At 43.8% G+C, this 13613-nt stretch overlaps 2 long non-coding RNA genes across 2 annotated transcripts in view; one reads left to right on the plus strand and one right to left on the minus strand.

Moving 5' to 3' along the window:
* Window positions 1-889: 889 nt before the first annotated feature.
* On the minus strand, window positions 890-7205 carry LOC140848570 (uncharacterized). The gene is made up of 3 exons (XR_012129681.1): window positions 7067-7205; window positions 2605-2684; window positions 890-1083 (listed from the first exon to the last, which is right to left on the minus strand). It is a non-coding gene; the product is annotated as an uncharacterized lncRNA (long non-coding RNA).
* Window positions 3586-13613, plus strand: part of LOC118968471 (uncharacterized) — a 168402-nt gene continuing 158374 nt past the window's right edge. The window contains exon 1 of the long non-coding RNA XR_012129679.1: window positions 3586-8264. This is a non-coding gene — a long non-coding RNA (uncharacterized lncRNA). The remainder of the gene's footprint in view (window positions 8265-13613) is intronic.

Raw genomic sequence — 13613 nt, forward strand, 5'->3', positions numbered from 1 at the left:
AAAAAAGTGAAATATCTAAGTAGAGGATAGTTTCAAGACTTACGATGAGACCTGACAGATAATATAAGAACTTCCTAAATTTAATACTCTGTTATAAATTATACAAATTGATCACATTAGCATATATGTCAAAGTAAGAGTGTGAATATGTGAAAGTAAAATTATTTCGGGAGGGCAGAGTATATTCAATAAATAGAACTGTGGTCACGGTTGCATCTGCTCACAAATCCAGGCTGTCTCTTTTCCGTAGCACGCAGTGTGGCTGCATTTCCCTGGGAACCTGGAATTAGGAATGGCAAGCAGCTTCTCTGGCCATCAGAGGCAGGTGTCCTTCACCACATGTGGTTTCCCTCTGGCTTTGTGACTGGCAGTGTGTGAGTTGGCAGCCCTGGGCCAGCTGGGACCCCTGAGGGATTATCGAAGAGCAGGTCCTACTTCCAACCTGCACTGGAAGATGGCAAAATCAAGGAATAGGTGAAATGTGTGTGTTAGGCCACTGAGACGTCACAACTAGCCCACCTAGTCACAGTGCCACAGACAAAGGGTGGGAGAACTGGCCCCAGGCCATCACCACCCAGAGTGAAGTTAAGACAGGTTTTCAGCCTTGATTCTGTTTGTTTTATCAGAAGAACCACAACTTGCTAGGAGAAAAATATCCCAAATTATGTCAATTTATTTGAATTACAAAGATGTGGCTGGTGAAACAGGGGGATAGATAGTGCATTTATAATATAAAATAGGACAGAGTGCTAGGACTGCCAGGCAGCCTCTTGTGTATACTTTTACATTTATTTATATTAAATGAATAGGAAAAATATTGGGAGTTTATTGTTTCAAGCTGTTTTTTTTCCCCCAGTTCTACTCTGTCCCATCAGAGCCCCAGTTGGCTCTGATAATCATCTTCCTGACCAGAACCAGACATGACCTAGGACAGCAACTTGGGAGTCCTTTTATTTATTTATTTACTTTAAAAATTCAAATTACATTGTAGATACCATTGACTTTACTTAAAGTGATACGATTATGTTCATTTTATGAGGGAAGGTATCTTGTTGATCTTGTTCAAAGCTCTGTCCCCAGCACCTAGAATAGTGCACAGGATAAAAACCAAAAATGACTATTTTTTGAATGAATGAATGAATCTATATTTTTGCCAGTGGTTTAACTGCATTGACTTCAAGGTCACTGTTAGTTAACAGTCCCCTGTGGCCTTCCCAAAACCCAAATACCATCTTGAACTTCAGTAATGCAAGTACTCGTATCCCCCGCTGCTGGGAAGTTGGCATAACACCGCTTTGCTTTTTTAAAAACCTGCATCAGCAGCTGTGTTTGGAAACTGAAAGAAATCCGGAGGGGATTTTTGCTTTCATGAGAATAGGTGAAAAGCAAAGACGGTGTTCAGTGGTTTTTTTCTGCAGTGAGCCCGTCCGGGCCCGTCCCAGGGACCCCCACCCAGGGTTCCGGCTGCCTTAGCTTTGAACAGTGACTGTGAGCATCTGTGCTGTATCTTATTTATTGTGTGCACTGTATGGGGTGGGTGTTATTTCTTCTCCTTTTTCATTAAGGAAACTGAGGCATAGAGACATTCAATGTTCATACCCAGGTCTGCGTGAGTGGCCAGTGGCAGAGCCAGATTCTGAATTGAGGACTGACCCCACTTAGCAAGATATGTGGTGAGGTGTCAGAAAAGCCTTATTCTGGGGTTCTGGGAGTGTTAAAAACATTTTCCATGTAAATTAATGGTAATTGATTCTTCACTTTATGTCATTTTGGCTGAGGAAAGATGTCATAGGAGCACCCCACTTTCAGGCAGTGGGGGAACCTTTTCTCAGGTCCAGGGTGAATGAAGTAACTCAGTCTACGCTTAAGCTCCTGAGGTATGCTGCTTGGCTAATTCTACTTCCACACACCAAGGCAGACAGACAGACATAAATAAAATCTATTATAGTGTTCCCTTAACTTTTTTTATACCATGGTGACCCCAGAAGGTATTTGTAGGATACAAGTGGGTAAAAAAAGCTTTGCCAGGCCACTCTTATAGCTGAGAGGCTAAAATACAGTCAAGGACTAACATTTCTCTTAGGACATCCTTTATTTCTAACAAAAGTAGCTTTTTAAACGTTGATAATGGAAGAATATTTATATGACAAGGGAGGGAGACTTCCTTTATTTAAAAAAATGTTGCATTACCTAGGAAAGAACTTAAAAATGAATATGGTGCTTTTTTCTCATGTCAGTGGTATGTTTTGGCACACTCGTAATACACTGTTGAAGCTCTATCATGTTAGGAGAAAACCACTGGGATGGAGGGAGGGGACTGGAGGAAATTCTAGGTGGAAATACTAATAATGCTTAATTAAGATCCTACAATGTAAGGTGTTTTGCATACATTGACTTTTTAATCCATCTAATAACTGTATGGGGTGGGTGTTATTTCTTCTCCTTTTTCATTAAGGAAACTGAGGCATAGAGACATTCAATGTTCATACACAGGTCTGCGTGAGTGGCCAATGGCAGAGCCAGATTCTGAATTGAGGACTGACCCCAAATCCCTTGTTCTTTTTTCTGCAAACAGCAAAACACAAAGGGCTTATCTGTACATACCTGTCTTCAAATGTTAAAGGACTCATGTGGCAGAGAGAGTGGAGATTTCTGACTCGCTGAGAGGTCGCTCGAGTACATACCTTTGAGTGGAATCATGAAGACAGACAATTTCAGAACGAGGAAGAAATGATTATCTCATGACGGTGGAATTTCCCACCGCAGATGGTAACTGGCAAGCGGTTACTTCTAGAGAATTTGAGAGGAGACACCTGCTCGGATGACCTCTGCTTCCCTTCCCACTTCACGAGTATGACCTTAGGGTAAGGAAAGGCCTAAGGGGATTCTCTTAGACATGCTGTTTCTCCTTCACAGACTTGCTTAGGAGGGATTTGTATTTTAGACTAACTACATGTGGATAAAGAGCTCATTTCCAAGACAGAAGGCTTAATAGTTCTCTTCGGGTTTACAAGTGGCTTCCTCAGAAGGAAGTGCTGTTATTTTCGGGTTTCTACAGTTTTTTTTCAGAAATTGACTCTGAAAAATCAAAATGCAGTCTCAGACGTCACCATGAGCAGGACTGGCATGGAACAGAGAGAATGGATGACTTTCCTCAATTTCCCCCAAAGAAGTGAGTGCATATTAGTTAACTCCGTAGATTGTCCTACTCTGGGAAACGGTTGAAGGAATCGTTAATGCGATCCTGTTGATGTGTGTGTGTGAAGGAGAAAGTTCTGTGTTTACTTTCAGACTCCTCCTGTGTCCTACCACTTTTTCAGGGGGAATAATACCACTTTCATTTTCCTACTGTTTTCTTCTTTAGAACAGCGTCAACTCCTATAAATCAAGGGCTCTCTAAGAGGACTGTTTCCGTCCTTGAGAGCGCACACAGGGATTAGAATACAGCGTCCCCCAGAGGCCGGGGACGGAGAGCTCGCAGCTCCTGCGGCCCTCTCCCCCGGGGCCTCCCCTCTCTCTGTCTCCTCGTACTTCTTCAGACAAGGGCCCTCCCGTCCTGTGAGGCGTCTAGGCTGATCTTGGAGCTGCAGCTGATACCTCCCTGAATCTTTATTCCCCAACCTAAAGGTAACCAAGAGACAAACCTAAGCCTCACAGAAAGAACAGCCAGATAGGGACGTGCCCTTCCTGTCACTGGCTAATGACCTCCCTTTTCCTTGGCTAAACGTGCTTTTCAGTATAAAGAAATAAGAATGATTGAAGGCAGAGGGAATGTTTAGTGGATCTGGATTCCAGATAATTCTATCATTAATAGCATTAAGTGTTTGCCAAATGGAGGCAAGTATATAACTATCAGTGAAATTGGCACAAAGATGTGTACTTGGATAGAATATCTGTACAGTTAGTTCAGTCCTTATCCTAACCTTTCTCCTATTTTCTTAAAAGCCAGGTGCATAGTAGATAATCAATAAAGACTTGGCAAATTAAAAAACACGATAGAGTATCACTGGGAGATAATGGTACTAATTATTGTAATTTCATGCTCTCTGATATCCATATTTTGAGACAACTTCTTGATAGGGAAAACCATCTCAAAGCTGAAGCCCCTCAGTTCCGTAGATTCATTGGTAAGGACCCAAGACAGACAACACATCCCTGATTTTGCTTCATAACGATTGGGTCAGTGATCATTTCATCTTTGGTGAGCCCAGCAAATACCATGGTGTTCGTGAGTGTATATTCAGGGTCCAGGCTTCCAGAAGCCAGCTTCTCACTTACCGGCTTCATCACATTGAGCACATATCTTACCTAGGTTCCCTTATCATCTATAAACTGGGGATAACTCTTAGGGCTATGGGGAGGATGAAAGGGGACAAATCTTGTAAAGTACTTGGCATAGCGCCTGACATGCAAGTATTAAAAGAATGTTAAACCATTATTAGTATCATTGATCTTTCAGTATACAGAATAAAAGGAAATATGTACATAGGGAAACATAACATTAATAAATGAGAAGTTTAATGGCTGCCTTTCATACCTGGGCACTTACATTCTTTTGAGATTTTAGATTACTTTGTACTATTTTTCTGTATTTGTACATGCTTCAATACTCACAGGAAAACAAACTGTTAAACCCTACCACTCTTTAGAAAGACATATAGAATGGTTAAACGCTTTGTAAAGTATCATTAAATCAAACGCTATTTCATTTTCTTTTCCCTCAAAGTAATTTTTATGTTTTTAATGTATACATTAGAAGGCACACTCACTGTCTTTTATTCAGCACCAGAACTTCTGTTATTCCAAAGTCAGGAAACATAAAGCCACTGACGATTGCAAATGGATTGACAAGTGCTTCTAAGAGGCATGGGTAGAGTTTAGAATGTTACCCCAGACGGTGAAGAGGCCTGCTGTGGAAACAGTGTTGGAAATGTCTTTGTGTGGAGCTGACCATTCAGCACCTTAACATCAACCATCTTCCAGACACTAACGTTATTCAAGTTCAAGGCAATCCCTGGTGAATTAGTTCAACTCACCCTGCTGTGAACCAAAGAGCAAGGCCACAGACACATGTCCTCACTGACAGAGCCATGTCATCTCTTATTAGCTTTCAGATTCCTTCAGTTAGATTTCTATTGGTTTAAAAAAAAAATTTAAGTTTAACTTTTTGTTCACCTTTCTTACGACTTGTTTTTGTCTAGCACGATTTTTATGCCTTTAGGTGCATATGAATTATTTATGCACCCATACAATTTTATTCCTACATCTCTGTGCTGTTTTAAGTGAAAAGTTCTGAAGGAATAAGAAATGAGAGCAAAGTCAAGGGAGATGCAATACAGGTGTGTGTGCGTGCTGAGAATGCCAGCCCTCAAGCATTACTGGACTCGGTTGGAGAAAACAAACATGAGATGCTCTGTAACGGCCGCACTACTCGCTCATTTTACATCACCCAAGGCAAGATGACTTCCCAGAAGACATCCTTCCATAACATAACCCTTTCCCACCTCTGAATCTCCCTGCCTTGATACCAGGTAATTTTATTAAATCATAATACATTCTGAGCCACTTGGGGACTAAATGAACGTTGGACCATCTGTTATGCCACTGGATAAATTACAAAGTGCCTTTTCTCCCAATCAAATGCATTTGCAAATCAAACTTGAAGTAGCTGCAAAAAGCAAGTTTTGCTAGACTCATAGTTGACATTCACGTTAAGTCATAAATCTTTAGAGTGCCTTCTTAGTCCACAGATACAATTATAGATCTCTTTCCATGCTGGTCACAGAGAGAAGAATTTCCCACATAGCCTTAATAGACCTTTCTCACAGATCCCTCTCTCCCTTAATCTTCTCCAAAAGCCATAACACTCATGCATGTTTCTGTGAGGGAGAGACAGTTTGAGTCTGAAATCCCCAGCTTTGCATTTTCACCTTCAAAATCTCTTCTCTGTAGGGTGGAAGCCCCTTTCTTGGCTTTCAAGTCAGAAAAAATGGAAATGGTGTTTCAAGTCTAACTTGATCTTATGTGTCCATGTATCACCAACACCTGCTTCTTTCTTCTATCCTCACAGCTGGCCATACAATTTTTGTGTTAAAAATTATACCTCATCCATCACAGAGTGAGAGATCAGAGAAAGTGCCTGTCAAGGCTGCTGTGAAAGATAACCCTCTGCTGACTTCCAACTGGCTGCCAAGAAGGTACAAAGTAACATATTTCACTGCCCTGTAGCATTAAGAAGGGAAGACCACAGGGCACTGTGTTAACTACTACAAACAGTAAGTGATTTTTTTCTTCTAATATATCTAGTGGAAGCTTTTGTTTCCTTTTCTTTGGTAATGAAAAGAGAACTGCTCTCGTGTAAAATGACCTCTAAAACAGCAATGGGGTTAGAACAGGGTGTTTGGAGTCTGAAAATCCAGAACGGCTTTGCGATGTCATCTTTATTCTCTTATTCTCTTGGTCCTGTGAGCTGATTTCTCTTTCTGTAAAATGCACACTGCCTTTTATCTACTATAGTGTGAATAGAAGAAAAAAATCTTTGAGAACTCCCAGCATGCATAGTGTTTTCTTATATGAGAATTTATCAGTTTTCTTTTTTTCCCCAAGGATCACATGTTCATCTCCTTTCAGAAATCAGCTGTGGTAGCTTCATGCTTTCAGTCCATGTGTCTCCATTATTTTAGCTACTGACACAATTCTGTGTTATTTTTTGTCACCTATATAAAAAAATTAGATCCTGAATAAGACTTTGTGTTTTTCTTGAATTAATACCTCTACTAGGCAGTTTAACTCCCCTCTTCTCCAGAGTGTTCATGGTGGAAAGTATGTGTTCTAAACTCTTCTCTAGTGACGGTACAACAGACGAGACTTGATTAATCTTTCTGAGTACAGATTTTTCAAAACTCCTATTGATCTAGTGAGCTTGCATATTAAAGAAGGAATTGAAACATCAGCTCTAAAACAAGATAACTTCAGCCCAAGCGCCGAGGCTGGTGGGCCACCGGGGAGATTTGGTATCAGAAGGAATTCAAAACCTTGCCTCTGAGGACGATCAGTTACCACCCACCTGGGCATCAGCATGAAGGTGGTGACCTGCATGGGGCTGGTGGAAGTCCGCAGGCCCTCCAGGGCCGTCTGGCTAGAGTGCAGCTTAGCTGTTCTCACCCAAGTGCTGCCATTAAGCCCCGGGGTTCTGTGGTTCTACGCTGACCCAGTGGGCAGAGCAAAGGCATCTTCCTGTCCCTCCAGAGAGAGCTGGAAGTCCACCGATGCCGATCTCACGGCTGCATCCTCATCCATGTGAGTGTGACAGGACGGGAGTTAGTTCCACGCTATCGCCAAAGACTCCTTCGGCTTTGACCACTGATGGTTGCGGTTGGATCCCATAGCCTCCGCCACCATCAGCGGGATCGCGGTGCTCATGAAGATTCTCTGCGTAAGTTCATCTGAAACCTGTTCAAATGTTATTTTTAGAGGAAGCGCAGGGATGTGAAAGAGTGATTATCAAGGGCTGGCTTTTTACTAGCCACCTGCCGGGTACACAGGGTGGGGTGAGAGGGGCAGGCGCGGGCACACAGCGGCCCGCTCCCTCCAGCAGCCCCGCCGTCCGGCCTCTTCGCGGCCCCGGGGCTGAGCTGGAAGCAGGTGGGCTGGAAAGCCACGCCCGGGGGGCAGGCTCTTCGGGAGGGGCGGGCGGCGGCGGCGGCCGGCAGGGTGAGCGGAACACGGCCCGTGGAAAACAGTGCTTTCCGCCCGGGATCGTGTGAAATCCGTCAGGGACCGACAGACGCGTCCCTCTGCTGCTGTTGGTTTGCTTTGTTTTTACAGTTTTTGACCTTCAGGCTCAAGGAGCTGGTCTCACCTGCATCAGGGAGAGTGTCCCCGCTGTGCTGGGCGCGTGTGCTTGAGAATGTTGTGTCCCAATCGTACACGCAGTTGACGCGAGTAATAGTCTCATTTCACATTGTTGTTAAGCCTCTTAATACTGACAGTAAACGAGAACAGGTGCCGAAACGAGAGAAGAGCTGAAAGCAATTATGGCAGGGGTGACACACCCATAGTTGTTATAATGACTTAACAATTCAGGGTTAGCAGGAGATCTCGGTAACCGCAGGAGACTGCCCACCACCCCCTGGTAGGCAGGCCATCCCTCAGCTGCCTGGCTGCCCCGCGCCTTCCTGCCGCCCTGAACACACCCTGTGCCTTCATGTGACCTCATTTCCCTGCCTGCTCATTTCACCGAATGACATGATTATGTGACTCGGGTAAGTTTTGACTTGCCTTCTATTAAGAGGTTTATCTTTATGTGTCTTCTATTAAATGCCCTCTGAACCTCAGTGTAAGCCATGAGTGAAATTACGCATTTAAGTGCACTGTGCTCAAGTCACACGTGTCTTTATTCCATGGAGTTATACTGACTGCGCCTAGTGTACTCCTTTTTATCATCAGCAATGAAATCCTCTTTAGAGGCGAAGTTAACTAAACAGACTCCAAATCAGTCAGAAATCCTCTCAAAGACTCAAAATGCCCACCAAATATTTTCTGATACTAATTCATGGAAGGGTAGAAGTTAAGTTTTCTCTCTTCTTTCAAAAGCTAAAAAACTCCAGGTCATTGTTTGATTTCCTTCTCCCCAGTCTTTTAAACAATTTGTCTTGGATAAGATTTCCATTCCACGTGCGCTGTTCCTGCCTTCACCCAAAGGCTATAATTAAATCTTTTTGTTTGTTCTCACTGCGGTTTGTTCCTGGCACAGGGTAAGAACTAAGATACTGTGTCTGCAGGTTCTCCACACAATAAAGGTGGAGGTAACGGCAGAGTATTTACTAGCTTTTCTAACATGAGTTCAAATGCACAATACTGAACAAATTCACCTTACTATAAAATGGGACGTGGAATTTTATTTCATCAGCCACCTGTCAAGCTAATCCACTAACTAAATTCTAAAATAATCTTTATTCTTTGCATTAATGTTTCTTCCCACTTCCATTCTTAAAAAAAAAAACCACAAAACACAAATTTCGAGGGCTGTGCACTTGCTTGGGCTTCTGTATGCTTTCACCTTTTAAAAGGAAATAAGACTATGTTAAAGTAGTGCTTCATTTCTTCCAGTCTGGTTCTTAAAGGTCAGTTGCCACTCAATTCAGTATGTTCTAGAACTTGGTGCTGGGCAAAACACCCTTTTTACTGGTGACTCTTAGGCAATGTGTAGTCATCCTTATTTAGAAGGAATACATTGGGCATTCGAAAGAAACAAAACTGACCTCATCATCCAGGCTGAGCACATGATTAGGTGTAGAGTAAATACCTCAAGGAGGCTTAGCCATCTGAAAAACAATGAAAATCATAACAGGTTTTGCATGAATCTAAAATTTTATTAACTCCTGTGTAATTAGGTACTGAGACCTAAAATCTGACCTCAGATGGGTCAGGAAAGGAGAATCCAACCAGCTTTCAGAGTCTCTGTTCTGTGTTACCTTATGCAGATGAAACAAGGGCTGCAGCCTTCATCTTCTGAAGGACATGGTCTCTGCAGCCAGGTCTCCTGGGACTGATCCCCCAGACGTCACAGTTCTCTGCCTACTCTTGAAGGTCCTCTACAGTGTGGCTTTCCCTCACTTATTTGGGCCGATTTACCCACCAACGCCTCTCCCTCCGTCAGACCTTTCATGAACATACTGTGCCTACCAATGCCTTCTCGCTTATGCTCTGCCGGTCTGCCCACCCAACGCTGTCTGCAGTTCTGCTCCCACCCCTGGGGTTCCCGGCCTGCAGGCGTCTGCTCCGGTCTTCTCTGCTCCATCCGTCTGCTCTTGATGCCTGCAGTTAACATCCATCATTCTCTGAGCTCTGAAACTTACACCTGTACTATTTCGTATGTTTAACTAGTTAATACATGCCTTTACATTACATGCTCCTGATGGTCTATATCCACCACCAGACACAGTTTATGCATCTTATTTAATTGAATCGAAGGGTCAAAAATGTCAGTGGGTTTCTTTCCTCCCTCTGTCCATCATCCCAGTTCTGGTGATTTGAACAGGAGACCACATGTTAAGGACTGAACATGTGTTTCCCCCCCACATTCACACGTTGAAGCTGTAATTCCCAGATTGAGGGTATTTGGAGGTGAGGACGCTGGGAGGTCAATAGGTCACGCAGGTGGAGCCCTCACGGGTGGGGTTAGTGCTTTGATAAGAGGAGACATGAGAGAGAGGGTGTCCTCTCCGCCATGTGAGGATGGAGCCAGAGGTGGCCATCTGTGAACCGGAAGGGCGCTCTCCCGGGAGCCCGGCCACGCTGGCGCCCTGCTCCCCCACGTCCAGCTTCCAGAACCCGGAGAACCGTTTGCTGCTTAGCCACCCATCTGTGCTGTGATTGCCTCAGCAGCCCAGACTGACCAAGGTACTTAGCAAATGAATCAGAGTACAGAGAGTGCAAACAGGTGGTTTGCCAGGAAGGATTTGACTTGGGGAACTCGTTACAAGGGTGGCGGAAGAGGTAAATGGGCCAACGGCAAATGCGGAAGCTGGAGAGATTGGCAACAGCAGGAGGTTGCCAGCACAACCAGGACAGGAGGCGAAAAGAGGAGGTGGTTTCACCAGCACCTGGGGCTGGTCAGTGGCAGCTGGGGCCGCTAAGGTGGAGCTGCGTGGGGGAAGCTGGGACCGTGGAGGAGCCACAAGCACAGCCAGAAATACTGGCTCAAGCCCGGAAAGGAGAGGCATGCTCTGGTTTCTCCCCACCGCCCATAGGCCCAGCTCCTGCCAATGACTCTAACTGGCCCAGACAGCCAGATGCCAATTGACAAAGAAGCCTGAGCAATGTGTTTTGAAGAAATTGACCCTCTGTAGTGCGGAGCAGAGGGTCAGAAGCAGAGGAAAGAGATCTAAGAGCAATAGGCCAATGATTCACCCACCGATACGCCAGAACTGAACAAATTCAAAGCTCTTCTACGAGTGGTGAGACAACAAATAGTTCAGAATAACTCAAGGAACTTGTTTCTCATCTATTTCCTGGGATTGCTATTTCAGAATGATCACAGTTTAATAACTGAGGCTTCTTAAATGATAATTTAGAATTTGTTTTATCATACACTATAAAAGAAATGCCAAGTATTCTTTCTTTCACCTGTTTCAAATGAATCATGACTATTCTGGCATCTGTCACCCCTAAAGACATAATTCCCGAAATGTATCTCCTGACCTAACCTAGTCTGAATTCCAGCTGCTCCCCCACACAGACCTATTCGATGAATTTTCTGTCTGTTGACATATTGAACACTCATCTCACCCTTTCGTTGTTAGCTGAGGCTTTTTCATTTGAAAGTCGTAGAGAGCCAGGTCAGATGAGCTCCAGCCACGCCGAAGATGTACTGGCGCGATCCGACTGGGGAGCCTCAGTCCTGTATTCCAGGCACTTCCGTGGCGTCACTTACATTCTACCTGCGTCTCTACTTCTGTCTTTCTTTCTCTCTTTGTTCTGCCCTACTTGCCTTCGTTTAATTCTCAGACAGGCTGGCTTCCTGCGTGCCATGCAGAATCCCAGAAAGAGCCTCTCCCCTGTCCGTTTGCACCCATGCCCACCTAGAGAGCCATCCAGCGGGCCATGGATGCTGACTGGCTAGACCTAGGTACAAAAAGCACCACCTGGCTTGGGACTGAGAGCCCATCCCCTCCACCCATGCGCAATGTCGTCTGAGGGGCTGGTTGTTTCCAGAGGGAGGGACACCGAGAAAATAAAAGCCGATATTCACTACACTCTCCCTTCTTCCTATGACCAAGTCTTAAAACTTTTTCTTTGCTATTGTGATTTTGTTAATTTTGCGAGCTATAAACCACCTGCTCCTGTCTCTTGCTCCCAGACCCAGTCAGCAATCACATCTCATCACTTCTTCCATGAAAATAATTTCATTTTCTGTCATTTGCTTTGATTTTCACTGTCCCCAGCTTAATTTAGACCAGGTTTTCTCAGCGATGATTCTTGGTTGTGGGGTGTTCTTCTGGGCATCCCTGGTCAGTACCTACTCTCTGTGCCGGATACAACCAAAAATGTCCCCAGACATTGCAAGTGTCTCCTGGGGCAACATACCAACCGGTTTCAGAACCTCTGACCTAGACGTTTTGTTTTCTTAAACTTGGGCTATTGTGACAGTCTTTTAACTGGTGTTTCCACTCCCATTACCTGTCCCTTTACTTTTTTTCCCCCACGCAATACTGCCACAAGAGTGCCCTAAAACACCACATTATTATGAAAATTCTTTAATAAAATGCATGCTGATTTTTCTCTACTGCCCATGAATAAAGATCAGATTCTTCAACCTGACATCTATCTTTGAACCCGTAACCTCTTACTACTCAGCTACACACAGAGCAAACTTTCCACTCAGGCTGGACTCCCTGTTGTTCCCTGGCTCTGCTTCTATTTTTCAAGTTGTCGGTCTGGCTGCTTTGTATGCCAGCCGTGTCGTCTTTTAACTCAACCTGTCAGACTCCCAAAATATACTCTACACATCCTTCAAGGCCTTGCTCCAGTGCCGTCTTCCCTTCTCTAGGAAATCTTCCTGGTAGTCCCTCCGTTGTCCCCAGGACACCCCTACCTATCTGCTCTCACTTTTTCCAACACTATTACATTTTAGCTCATGTCACCTTTTTGACTCAGAGCACATACACCTTGCACTGCTATTATTTAGATCTTATTCCTACAAGAGGGAAGAGTTTGGAATATGTGCTTCTATCCCATTTAGATGTGTCTTTGGTCGAGGTAGAAAGTTTCTGTATTTTGTTCCCTGGTCAGTTTAACGGAGGGAGCCATGCACATCTTGCCCATCTCTCTTGTTTTTTGAGAACAAAATATATAAGATCAATCATCTCATAGAGATACTGCCAAGGACTATTTCACACTCCTTATGTGAATCCTCATAAGATTCACTGTGACTTGCTATTGATGGTCAGTGTACATCGGGGACGGGTGGGGAAGGAAGAAGAGAACATTTATTCTGGAGAAGAATTATTTGTGGATGTGACTGGCATAGAGGCCAAGCCTGTATTTTGATATTAAATTGCTATTTCACTTAGATATTAATTTGACTACCATTATAATAGTGAAAAGGGTGGCAGGAAAAATGAAGGAGTCATGGGAATGTGAAATGGCACAGCCACTTTGGAAAATCATCTAGTAGTTTCTCAAATAGTTAAGCATAGTTATCATGTGACCCAGAAATTCCACTCTTAGGTATCAACCCAAGAGACAAAACACATGTCCATACAAAACCTCGTGTGTGAATATTTATAGCAGTATTATTCATTTTAGCCAACCTGTGGAAGCAACCCAAATGTCCATCAACTGATGAATGGATAAACAAAATGTGGTCTCTCCTTTGAATGGAATATTATTTTGCCCTGGAATGGCACAAAGCACTCACAGATGTGATCATATAGACAAACCTTGAAAACATTACGCTAAATGAAAGAAGCCAGTCACAACAGATCTCATGCTTTATCATTCCATTTATATGAAATGGCTAAATAGGCAAATCCACACAGACATAAAATAGATCAGTGGTTGTTTAGGGCTGGGGAAGGGAGGGGAGAGTGGACAAAGGAGTAATATCT

The sequence above is a fragment of the Manis javanica genome, chromosome 3, assembly GCF_040802235.1.
Source record: "Manis javanica isolate MJ-LG chromosome 3, MJ_LKY, whole genome shotgun sequence".
In the NCBI taxonomy this organism is placed as follows: domain Eukaryota; kingdom Metazoa; phylum Chordata; class Mammalia; order Pholidota; family Manidae; genus Manis; species Manis javanica.